The sequence below is a fragment of the Aedes albopictus genome, chromosome 2 (assembly GCF_035046485.1).
Source record: "Aedes albopictus strain Foshan chromosome 2, AalbF5, whole genome shotgun sequence".
NCBI lineage: Eukaryota > Metazoa > Arthropoda > Insecta > Diptera > Culicidae > Aedes > Aedes albopictus.
In genome coordinates, this window is record NC_085137.1 from 17,356,208 (window position 1) to 17,369,350 (window position 13,143).

Consider the following 13,143-nt stretch of genomic DNA (forward strand, 5'->3'; position numbering starts at 1 on the left):
GATTCACGTTGGAGACTGGGGCAACTCAGTGCATTTGCTCTCAGTATCACAACAAGGTGAGTATTTTCGTTCATTTTAGTCTGAAATTTTGAATCTCTTTACAGCGCGAAGACATGAATGATGTATCGCGGCTTTATACTATGGTCTATCGAACATGATTGGGTTCTGAGGGAACCGTTACACATGCAGAAGCATGACCGGATGGTCATACAATATAGACTGTTTCAGAAATTATAAATACACTTTGTTATTAAATAAAATAAGCTGTTCTGATGATCATTACCAATTTTTTTCATAATATGTACAGCATATTCTGTTCGACATTTTGACATTTCCTTTTAACTGTCATGATATTTCGAAGAACAGTCGAGTTCTTTAACAACTAACTTCATTCTCCAAATTTACATTTGTAAAAAGGTGGTTTTCAATGATTTCAACATTATTTATCAATAAATACCAAAAATTGTCTAACTTTTTATCACATTCGCTTCCTCAACAAGTTGTCTAAGGAAAGCATTCATCAAAACCTTTGAAAAATTGATAAAGGCATTTCCACGACATTTTTCCTGAGATCAAGTTTCTTATTTTTTAAGGTATTCTACGAAAAATAAGAACTACCACACAGTTTTTTAGCTTCTCTGAACACATTTAATTCGAATTATTTTTTTTTTCAGTTCTTTCGATCCTTCAGATGGCATGCTTGCCATACCATGAAAACAAATGCAGTAAACAGTAAATAAGACATTCGTTTACACAACGTTAGCTGCTACTGGTGTTGTTGAGAAATTTGAATTAAAAATTTTTGTTTTGAGAAGGCCCGCAATGATGGTTTTTTCTCAAATATTCCAGTGAAAGTTACTTTACCAATCCATAAATATCTTTTCTTATCGAAGCAGTAACTTTTATAATGTTTGTAAATTCAATATTTTACTTGTGCGATTTGTTTCTCTTCTACTTTGCTATATTTTTGACCGCTTTGTGCAACTTCAAATTTTTATCATCTAGTTTACCCATTTTTTAAATATTGAAAGAAACATAAACAAAGTTGGTATTATTTGCTTCGTTAGAATGTTTACTACAAGAGCTAGAAGAAACTTTTTTGGATATTGCACTCAAATGGCAATGACAGTCAATCGTTAGTGTATTTATAATTTCTGAAACAGTTTTTGTCTTGTTGCGATTCAAAGTATGTACACTCAGTAGCAAAAAAAAGCCGAGCTGATTTTTTTCTCTTAAAATGCGTCATGTTCAATCTGCTGCAACTTTGACAATTATCAATATTTTTGGCTGAAAATTTTACCACTTCATCATCAATATATTGATAATGTATGGACAAAATTTCAAATTGATAGAAGTTATATATTTTGAGTTATAAAAACTTATATGAAAAAATCCATTTTTGGACATACCTTTTTCAAAAATCCGTATTTTAGTGAAAAATTTAAGTAGCTTCATAAAAATTTCACTGCAGTGTCAGTAAATATAGGAAATGTTGTGGTCAAAATTTGAAATGTTTTCATCCAGCGGTTTGGGCCACAGAAATCGTCAAAGTTGAAGTACCACTGTGGGTGCCTATAGTTTTCACTCCATATTGACCACGCTGAAACACCGGTGCAGAAAAAAAGCCGAGGTCAATTCGTTCCATTAATGTTTAGATCTAAGTTTTAATTAACAATCTATATTATATGGCATATTTTTATAAATTTTCGTGTGGTCTGCTAGTTGTTTTTGACATTCTACACGTAACACGTAGCGCGTTACGCGTTACACGTAATGCGTTACTAATGCGTTACAAACATACATATGTAAGTGAATATACAAGTAGTTTGTATAATATGAAACCGACTCGTGAGAGGTTTCATAGACATCCCTAGTTTATTTGGAATGTGCGCCTACAAAGTAGGCAACCGTTAAGTAAGTGCTCGAATCTGGGGTGTTATTAGTTAAATGAGGAGAATGTGATATGTGTGAAAAGGAGGAGCTAGTAAATCGATCTGGTAAGCAAAGGAAAATTTTGGAAAGAGAAATATTTTCAAGATAATAGAAACCGGAAATTAAAAGAAAATTAGGAAAGTATAGGGGTCTAGGGTCTGACGGAGCAATAGCTCGATCTTTCCCATACAGACTGCCGAACAGTAAAGTTGGAAGAAATTTTAAAGTGAAAGATTACCAGTGAATTTGAACCCTAATTAAAAGTAGTAAAAAGTAATATAAAAGTAAAGTAAATACAAGTGAAATGAAATTAATTCCTATTTTAAAGCTATTTTCACAGTGGATTTGGTCCTAAAAGTAAATTAAAAGCCGTGAGTTGCGCGGTGTGAAGCTAGTAGAAAAAGTAAGAAATCATCATAGAAAATGTGTATCGTAATTTAATGAGGTTTTTGTTAAAGCTAGGAAAGTGAATGTGAGTCAAGCAAAACGGAAAAAGATTATAAAGAAACCGAAGAAAATCACGTGAGGTAAATTCTGGGAAAATGTGTTTGTGGTGCTATTGGGTGCAAATTGGTTTTTATTCCAGTCACCGACAGTGACCGCGTGCCCAGTTTGGGGCTATAGGGCTACATCGCCGTAGTGCTAGACTCCTATAGTGGTGGTTTAGTGGAGGTCCGAGAATCGCGACACCGAAGCCAATCAGTGTACGTGTGCTACCGATCAGACTGCGGGCGATCCCCTGGATAGGTTCTTCGCCTCGTGGCTGCGCGCCACTAAGAGCCTGTTCAGAGTGCGTGGTCATCGAATGAAGGATTCGGCCTCGTTGGCACCACCCGTCCCACATGTGGTTGCAGAATTCAGCGAGTGATCTGTAGGGGGAAAGTTTCCCACTGCCAGTGCGTATCGCCCAGACTCACGCCCCGGGAGGAAAATTCCATGGTTCTCGAGCAGTCCTGATCACACCCCACTCCCACCCCACCGAAGCGTCGGTCGCAGAAGACGAGTATCACATCGGAGCACGTGGAGGGCGCCCCGCACGAATCGTAACCTCGATTCGCCGTCGTCCTCTCTCCGGCGCACAGCACGACGCCCAAACGTCGCCGATCGTGCCAGAAGTTTTAGCGAACACCTGCAGGATTGCGTCGCCGCCGGCGCAGCCGGCTCTCCGTCGTCGTCTCTGTCGTCTACCATTGTTGAGCAACGCCTGACGTCGGCATCCGACCGGCGACCCTGTGCTGGTGTTGAAGGTAACCACGAACCAATAGCTGAAACTGTAAGTACCCACCACTGTTTTACCGTACCAACACAAACATGCACTACCACCACCAGAAGAAGAAAGAAGAATGTACGTGAACAAACAATATTAGCATGCAAATTACTCACAAAAAGTACATATAACACAGATAAACAGAGTGACGTCACACTTAGGGAAGATCTTTACTAGAAAGTTAGTTTGCAGTCAGACTGCCATGATGAAGGGTGTATGAAGGAGATTTTGGCCAAGAATTACAAAATTCCATGAAAATAGCTTTTTAAGCGAAAATATAAATAGTTCTTTTTATCAAATTTTAATCAATAAATATTGTTACTTTTAACAGGTTTCTAAACACTGCTAAAATTATCATTTTCTTTTGGAATAAACTTTAAGAATAAAATCTAAACTTTTTTTGAATTTGGTCATTTTGGGAGACGAATACCTGCTTGGGAAGGAAATTTGGGAAAGTTGTTAGGGATGTTATTTGAAGGTGGATTTTCGTGAAGGGTTGGGGACACGAGCTAGCAGGGCAAACCGATCTGGAATTCTGGCAGACGACAACGGTCGTCTGGCGCAAAAGCCAGAATTTTGAGGCCCTTCCAGGATCCTCCTTACATTGGCGCCCAACTTTCTTAAAGCTTCAACCCACTGAAATAAGAAATTTTAAATTTGATCGATTAGAACTAACTCCTTTTTGAATTTTGATTTCGTTACTTTGTTTTTAGGATTATAATTAAGGGAAAATTGATTCGAGCACTTAGAATAAGGTTATTTTGGTAGTGAAATAGTAGGAAATAGTTTTGAAAATTCGGGTATATTTGGTTGAGGTTTATTATCATTTTTTTTTTTTCTTATAGTAGGTTAAAAACATCGAAATATTTTTGAATTCGTTTATTTTTTTTTTTATTATTATTTTTTTTACAACATTTTCAATTTCATAGCATATTTTTCTATATACAGCAACGGGTACCGATTTTCCTGAAAAGAAACATAATAAGGATACAGAATCAGAAATGGCAAAATCTATCAATACTAGCATTATCAATGCTTTTGATTTAAGCGAAGAAGAACTGGATTATGAATTGCGAATAAGAAATCTGCTTAGACCAGAATCAGAGGAACACAAACGGGAACGACTAAGAAATGCGTTTAAAAACGAACAACAAACTCCAAGGGAAATGATAGAAGATATTTTTTTCGTCAATGAGTGGCCGCTTCTAGTCAGAAAATTAGAGGAAATAGAAACAGGACTGAAGGCCGACATTCACGTTAGGTGGATTTCACAATTGAGACATTGGAAGGAACGGGTGCATAGTGAATATACAAGTAGTTTGTATAATTTACCAATTTTTGCAACTGTAAAAAAATTATTATAAGTTAACAAGTTGTGTGGTATAATTGAGAATCACAAAGTATGATATTGAAAGGCATGTAACATCACTTGTTTGCTTATGATAAGGTTTTAACAGTAGCCAAAATTTGTAAATTATTCAAACTACTTGTATATTCACTAATATACGTATGTTTGTAACGCATTACGTGTAACGCGTAACGCACTATGTGTTACGTGTAGAATGTCATAAACAACTAGCAGACCACACGAAAATGTATAAAAATATGTCATATAATATAGATTGTTTATTAAAACTTAGATCAAAACATTAATGGAACGAATTGACCTCGGCTTTTTTTCTGCACCGGTCCATCAGCGTGGTCAATATGGAGTGAAAACTGTTGGCACCCACAGTGGTACTTCAACTTTGACGATTTCTATGGCCCAAACCGCTGGATGAAAACATTTCAAATTTTGACCACAACATTTCCTATATTTACTGACACTGCAGTGAATTTTTTATGAAGCTACTTAAATTTTTCACTAAAATACGGATTTTTGAAAAAGGTATGTCCAAAAATGGATTTTCTCATATAAGTTTTTATAACTCAAAATATATAACTTCTATCAATTTAAAATTTGGCCATACATTATCAATATATTGATGATGAAGTGGTAAAATTTTCAGCCAAAAATATTGATAATTGTCAAAGTTGCAGCAGATTGAACATGACGCATTTTAAGAGAAAAAATCAGCTCGGCTTTTTTTTTGCTACTGAGTGTATGTACAGGGGATACTCAAAATAACTGGGACAGGTAAAATTTTCACTTTTCAAAAAATGTTCAACTCGCTGTAACTTTTCGAAAAGGGCATCAAATATTCTCAAATTTTTACTGTATGTTCATCAACTAGCTGTGTATCAGTGGTTTAATTTTGGGAATTATTCGATAGCAAACTTTGAGCTATTATATCTCCGGATTCAATGAACCGAATGCAATGAAATTTTGATCATTTATGACTTATATTATGAACTTTGAAAAACAATTTACTTAATTTAAAATTATTAATAAGAAAAAAAGTTATGGCGATTTCATTTATTCTATGTTTTTGTAGTAAATTTATCTATTTTTCATTTGCATCCCATTACTTTTTCAATTAACCGCCGGCTATTTAGTTACTTTCCTTTGAAACTTAAATATATTCAAGTCAATTAGAGGGAATTTAAATGAACTATAATTACTATCTCGAATTTTGAAACGATGATGAAGTTTTGGATAATTGGTATTATATTAGAAAAATAATCCAATCGTAATAATTTTCTTCCGTGTAAAGAATTTTAAGTTTAGTCAAAAGTTTTCAATAGCTCATTATATAAGTCATAAATTATCAAAATTTCATTGCATTCGGTTCATTGACTCCGGAGATATAACAGCTCAAAGTTGGCTATCGGATAATTATACCTTTTTCTAGAACCTTTATTACTTCGTGAAGAATAGCTCGATCTTTTCCAAATTTTGACCACTGATACACAATTAGTTGATGAACTTACAGTAGAAATTTGAGAATATTTGATGCCTTTTTCGAAAAGTTACAGCGAGTTGAACATTTTTTGAAAAGTGAAAATTTTACCTGTCCCAGTTATTTTGAGTATCCCCTGTATCTGCGAATGTTTTTTCGTACGCAAACTGATTAAGACCTACATTGCCTTCTGCAATTCCTACGAATTCTTTAGACAATTTCTTCGTATGTTCTTGAATTCAATTCAGTAATTCCTTTGGGGAGTCCTGCAGCAACTTCTTTATCAATTTATCTAGCATTGTCTTTGAAAAACCGTTCAAAAACTTAATTTAAATTCCTCAAGTGTGAATCCCTTCCAAAAGTTCTTCGGGGCATATTCTTTGAGAGGTCCTTAAAAAACTTGTTTGATAATTCTAGTGGATATTAAATTGAAATTTCTATGACTACTCCATTCAAAAGCTTTTCCGATTTTTTCTAGGATTCCCATTGTTAAATCTCAAAGATATTTTTTCGAAAATTTTTATGGAAACTAAGTCGGAAATTTCATTGTGAATTGCCCAGGCAAGTTTTTGAAAAATTTTGGAATTCTGTGACAGTTCGTATAACATTCCTTTTGAAATAAATTTAAAAATTCTTTTCTTTTCCTTCGATCATTTTTTTAAAATCACTATTTAAAATATCTGACTTTCAAAGAAATTTGATGAAAAAATTCCTAAGAAATTGCCGAGGACATTCACAAAGAGTTCTACAAGAATATTGCGATATAATTGTGGAAGGGATCCTAACATAACTGTCTATGAAATTTCCAGAAAGATGGCAGATAGAATTTCTAGTTAAATTGCCGTATAAACTGTCCATGAAATTTTCGAAACAAATTGAGAGTAATAACCGAAGGTGTTTAGAGAGAAATGATGGAATAAATTTAAATATTGTTCGAATTATAATTATTGTTGTTCTAAATACAACAGCGCGATCGCTCGAGGGTTAAAAAAATTCACAAACAATTTCTTGAAAAAAAAAAGTTCAATGGAACTTTCCAAATAAATTGCTGAAAAAATCCTGAAGGAATTGCTTAAGCAGTTTTCGGAAAGATAAATTTAAATCTTAAAAAAAAAAACAAAAACATCAGAAGGAATCTTACTAAAATTGCCTAGGAAGTTCTCCAAGGCATTGCAAAAGGAATTCCTGCAAAAGACATTCCTTCTGAAAAAAAATCTATCAGCAATTCCAATTGGAAATTTCTGAATTCCTAAAAAAGTGGATGAGAAAATTCCAAAGAAACTGCTTAACACATTCCAATTAAACTACCGATGAAGTTACCATTTCTTTGCCAAAGGAATTTTCAAACAAATCGCCGAAGCAACATTCGAAGGTAATTTAAAAAGCCAGATAAATTGACGAAGGGTTCGGAAAGAATTGGAATTTCTAAATAAAATTTCGAAAAATTAGCAAAAAAATTGACGAACAAACTTTAAATCCCCTACTGGATAAATTTACAAAAAAAACTGTCCAAAGGATTTTTTTAGAAATCACTAAGGAATCGTTAATGGACTGTATCATAAACAACCTTAAATTGTGTAGTTCTAGGATATACAGTGTAGCAAACAATTGTCCGTACAGCAATTTTTTGGTCAAAATAATTTTTCGTTCAAATGTTCATAACTTTTTAATACGTCAATCAAAAACGCTGAAATTTTGACCATTCATGAACCTTATATTAAAGCTCCATTGGTAAAATTTTGAGCGAGATAGAATAAGTTTTCTGAATGTTATAGAACTTTTCGAAAAACTTATAAGATTTTTTAACACATTTTTAAAACATTATATCTCAGTATGTACTCGATGAAAATTTTTCAATTTTTTTTGTGTTACAGCTGATACCTAAGGCTTTCATATCCAGCTACTTTTGAGGTTTTATATTCACCACAAAAAATATAAAAAATGTGCTTATGTAGTTGACGATTTTTAAAAATTTACCATATTTTGTACATATAATCTGCCAAATGTTTTCCATCAATAAAAGTGCATTGACTGATCGAAAAATACATAGGACCTACTCTTCATATGTAGTTTAGTAGGTCCTGTATAAAAATATTACATTAAGAGAGTTTCAAAACGTTGAAAACACTTGGCACTTTTATTGATCAAAATATGATAAAGTCTCAAATAACACTCTGAACATATACAGATTTTTCATACTTTTTGAAGTGAATATAAAACCTCAAACGAATCTGCATATGGATGCCTTAGGTGTAAGCTATAGCTCAAAAAATATTGAAAAAGTTTCATCAAGTACATATTGAGATATCATGTTTTAAAAATTTGTTCAAAAATCTTACAAGTTTTACTAAAAGTTCTATAACTTTCAGAAAACTTATTCGATCTCGCTAAAAATTTTACCAATGGAGCTTTAATATATGGTTCATGATTGATCAAAATTTCAGCGTATTTGATTGATGCATAAAAAAGTTATGATCATTTGAATGAAAAATTATTTTGACCAAAAAATTGCTGTACGGACAATTGTTTGATACACTGTAAACTTCTCACAGACCGAAAATATTTTTTTCCTGTATTGCCTAGATAACAACTTCATTTGAACAAAAGCTGAGCACAATAGGTACAATCATTTATTCAGCTCCTAAATATCCAATTTTGGTGATTTTTTTTTCAACCTTTAGCTGATTTGAGGTACATTGGAATGCTGATTTAAGGCTTAATATGCGCTTAATCAATAATCAATTAAATTTATTAATTGTGTAAATTAAAATAAAAACTATTTCGTGAGCCTATTCTACCATCAGCTGCGTCTATTTCCAGAATAGATGTTCAGGAATGTATAAATTTATTTGTGGGAAAACTGGGAAGACCTTCTGATTTATAGTCACTCATCTTAGGACCTACACCACACATAATTGTCTGCATATCCTCGAAAACAAGAGCATTACTTGTTGTGTCTGAATAGTCAAGAACATGAGAAAAACTAAGTATTTTTGAGGCTGGATAAGCTACGTGGACTTCACGAAAACCATGCTTGGGTCAGCTGTTAAAAATATTTGAACAACAGATGATTAATACGTTGGTGTATGTCTCCAGGGTCTCCAGTTAGCCTAGTGGTTAGGGCTATGGATCGCCAATCCGGAGACGCCGGGTTCGATTCCCGTTCCAGTCGGGAAAATTTTCTCGACTCCCTGGGCATAGTGTATCATTGTACTTGCATCACAAGATACAAATTCATGCAATGGCAGGCAAAGAAAGCCCTTCAATTAATAACTGTGGAAGGGCCCAAAGAACACTAAGTTGAAGCGAGGCTGGCCAAGTCCCAGTGGGGACGTAGAGCCATAAAGAAGAAGAAGAAGATGTTTTAAGGACAAGGTATTTGGAGTACATTGCTCAAAATTTCTAGAGCACCGTTTTTTAGAACCGTTGAACGGATTTGGATTAAAATGCATCACGCTGTTGACAACCACTGAACAATTAGCGTGATGCATTTTCATCCAAATCCGTTCAACGGTTCTAAAAAACGGTGCTCTAGAAATTTTAAGCTATGTACTCCAAATACCTTGTCCTTAAAGCTGGTTAACCAGATGAATAATATTCTATTCAACTTGATATTCAGTCAAAGAGGTTAAAGAGGTTGAACAAGACATACTTCAGACCAATATTCAACTGTCATTGTATTCAGCCATTGACACCATTAACCAGCTATTGTTCAGCTAATACTTTCACTGTCCAGCATTCATTGTTACTTGGGTATACCTACGTAATTTTGTAAAGATTCTCACTCATTGATGAGCTCAGATGTAATCCATATTGAATTGAGTAAAGGTTATTTTTATTTGACTAATCTTGAAATTTTACGCACAATTTTACAACCCAGGCATTTGGAAATGGATGGAAGTTTATTTTTCCTTTTTTTTGCGCATTCAAACGTGCAAACAGTCTTTTTGAATGGAGTAGAATTTTTTTCATAGATACCATCAAGAACCTACCATTAGGGACTTTTTCAAAATTTTGCCCAAGGATTACTGGAAACTCATCTAGATATTAATTTACATATCTGTTCAAGGATTACTTCAGAGATATTTTAGAAATTTTTCGGGGGGTTTACAAATAAAATCCTTGAAAATTCATTCAAGACTTCAAAACATCCCAGGAAATATTTCAACAACATTCCTAGGCCTTACTTGGAAATTTTTACTGTTATTTTTTAAGACATTCTTCCAGGGATTGTTCCAGAAAATTATAGAAAATATTTAAAAAAAAATCTTGATTGCTTTAAAAAATCCTCCCCACATGAGTCGAGATTTTTTTCAGGGCTTTCTTTAGAAATTATTATTTAGGGGTTCTTCCTAAAATTTCAAAATAAGAAAAAAAAACGATTAGTAATTCATCCATGGAATGCTTTAGAAAATCCTCCCGGGATATTTCAGAAATTAATCCAAGGATTTATTCCAAAGAGAATTCCTTCCAGGCATTCTTACAGAAAATCTTCCAGGGATCCATCTAGAAATTCCTCCACAGATTTTTCACAAAATATTTCAGGAATTTGTTCTGAAATTATGAACAGGGAATGCTTCGGGTTTTTTAATGGCTTCGTCAAAAAAAATTCGGGAAATTCTTCAGAAAACTAAATTATCTAATGCATCATGTTGCGAAAAGCTTGCTAACGTAGTGTACGGTTTGGGCACAGTGAAACAGACGTAACTTTCGGAACAAATTTCAGTTAAAAACAACGTTGCGCCCACAGACAAACAGACGTATCACTTGGAACAAAATGCGATAACAATCATCATAACGCACACACACACCCTCTCCCCCCCCCTCCCCCCCCACTGAGTAGATGGTGAGTGAGCAAACGTCAAACAGGAGCAAAAACGATGCGAGTGCCATGAGCGAGCGATTTGCAAACTACGGAATATTTAAATAATCCGTTAAAAAGGGAAACGATGGGAAGTGAGTAGAGTGAGACGTCTGTTTGTCTGTGTTGCGCCTATCAACATCAACGTAACCGCCCAGTACTAATAATGCTATGCTTGGCCGATTACCCACTAGAAGGCGATAGTGGGCAAACGTCAAACAGGAATAAAAACGATATGAGCGGCAAGAGTGGCCAACTTGCCAACTACTTACCAAATAATTGAATATGCCGTTAAAAGGTGATCGATGGAGTGCGAGTAGAGTGTGACGTCTGTTCTCTGTGGTTTGGGTCAAATGGAGACTTCTCTAAAGATTCCTTGAGTAAACTATCTATACATTTTCTCAGATCAAGCATCTATCTTTATCGCAGAAATTTATTCAAAAAATGTTATACAGGTCGGACTCGATTATCTGGGTGACTCCAAAATTATTTCACCCCGGATAATCGAATCACCCAGATAATCGAGCCATGCTTCTTTTCTTTTATCTTTGATGTTCTTCAATCAAAAACTGTTCGTTAAACATAGAAGCTAACATACATAACGTTGTAGTGCCTTAACTCAACGTCTAGTGTTATTACAACCAGGTTTTTTAAAAATGAAATTTTTGCTGAAAAATGTGAAAAAATAAAAACAATTTTTAAATAGGCTAAACCCTACATTCAGGTGTTGTATTTGATGTTTATCACATTTGTTGACATATTGTAATCTAAAAATTAGTAAACAAAGCTAAAACAAACTTTTCCCCGGATAATCGAGCCGTTTTTCCTGGACAATCGAGCCCCGGATAATCGGGCCCCCGGTTAATTGAACCCCCGGATAATCGAGTCCGACCTGTACAACACCTATAGGGATTCAGTAAAACTAGTAGTGATTTTATTAGAAAATATTTCACGCAATTCTGCAGATATTTCTTAATCGATTCCTAAAAATATCTTCTAGAGAATCTTCAAAAAAATCCTCAATGGACGCCTTTAGAATTTCTTATTTTTTTTCTATTCCTTAAGGTATTCTTTAAGTACATCTTCCACAGATTTTACAGAAATTTCAGAAAAAGCTCTTCCTGAGATTCCTGAAGATAATTGTCCAGGAATTATTTCATAAAATCTTCCAGATCATCCTTCAAAATTATTTCTAGGGATTGCCTACAGATCTTCCTCTAGAGTTTCCGCTAAGAACGCCTATCCCACAAATTCCTCCAGAGTTTACTTTTGAAATTCCTTAAGTTTTTTTTTTCAAAGTATTCCTCTAAAAACATCCCATGGATTTTCTCAGACGTTCTCCATGGAACTCATTCGGAAATTTCTTCAAAAATAATTCCCCAGCTACGTGTTCTTTTTCAGAAATTAATTAAAGCATTTTTCTAGGAATATTCAGAAATGTTCATCTATTTTTTTCACTAGACATCGCTCCAGACCCAGAGATTCGTTAAGGCATTTTTCTTTAAATTTATTAAGAGCTTCTTTCAGAACTTACACCTCCTAAGGAGGTTCTTAAGGTAGTAGAAAAATAGGCTTCTATCTAAAAAAGTTTGAAAAAAGCCGTTCTTTTTTTATTTTTTTTGTTTAAAGTTCCTCGATAAAAAAGATCCTACCAGAAAACTCATCAAAGTTGTTTACGAAAACTGCAGCAATTCTCCTCTTGGATGTTCGCCTAATATTCCTCTATTTGCTCTTCTATAAATGCCTTCAAAATCAAAATTCTCTAATGAGTCAACAAAACTCGAGAGCTTCACTGTAAAAGGTTAAGATTTCAGCAGGACATTTCTTCCAGAAATATCGATGAAAGTAGGACATAATTCCTAGCAATATTTCATCTCGATTGAAATCTTAGGAATAAATAAAAAAAAAGAAATCATGTATAAATATTCGGGGTCATTTTTCGATGTACCTTCACGGTGTTTACTGCCACTAGAAGGGACATTTTCTATATTTTTGATCTGACTTTTGGCTTATCGTCAGTACTATAACTGACCTACTGTTCAACACTCAACATTTTATCTTTGCACCGGTTATCATAACGTATAAACTGATAACAAAAACCTACTAATTTACTAGATGGTCAAAAATTTCACTTGAATAGACTAATAGGACACTCACTTGTTCAGTAACATTACCTCACTGGATGCATTTCTGCAACGTTGTGAATCAAAGAGATGTCTATGTACTTGTACGACACGGTTCCA

At 34.2% G+C, this 13,143-nt stretch overlaps 1 long non-coding RNA gene across 1 annotated transcript; it reads right to left on the reverse strand.

Annotated features, from left to right (window-relative positions):
* Window positions 1-3,994: 3,994 nt before the first annotated feature.
* LOC134287429 (uncharacterized) lies at window positions 3,995-13,036 on the reverse strand. The gene is made up of 2 exons (XR_009997298.1): window positions 12,849-13,036; window positions 3,995-4,165 (listed from the first exon to the last, which is right to left on the reverse strand). It is a non-coding gene; the product is annotated as an uncharacterized LOC134287429 (long non-coding RNA).
* Window positions 13,037-13,143: the final 107 nt, after the last annotated feature.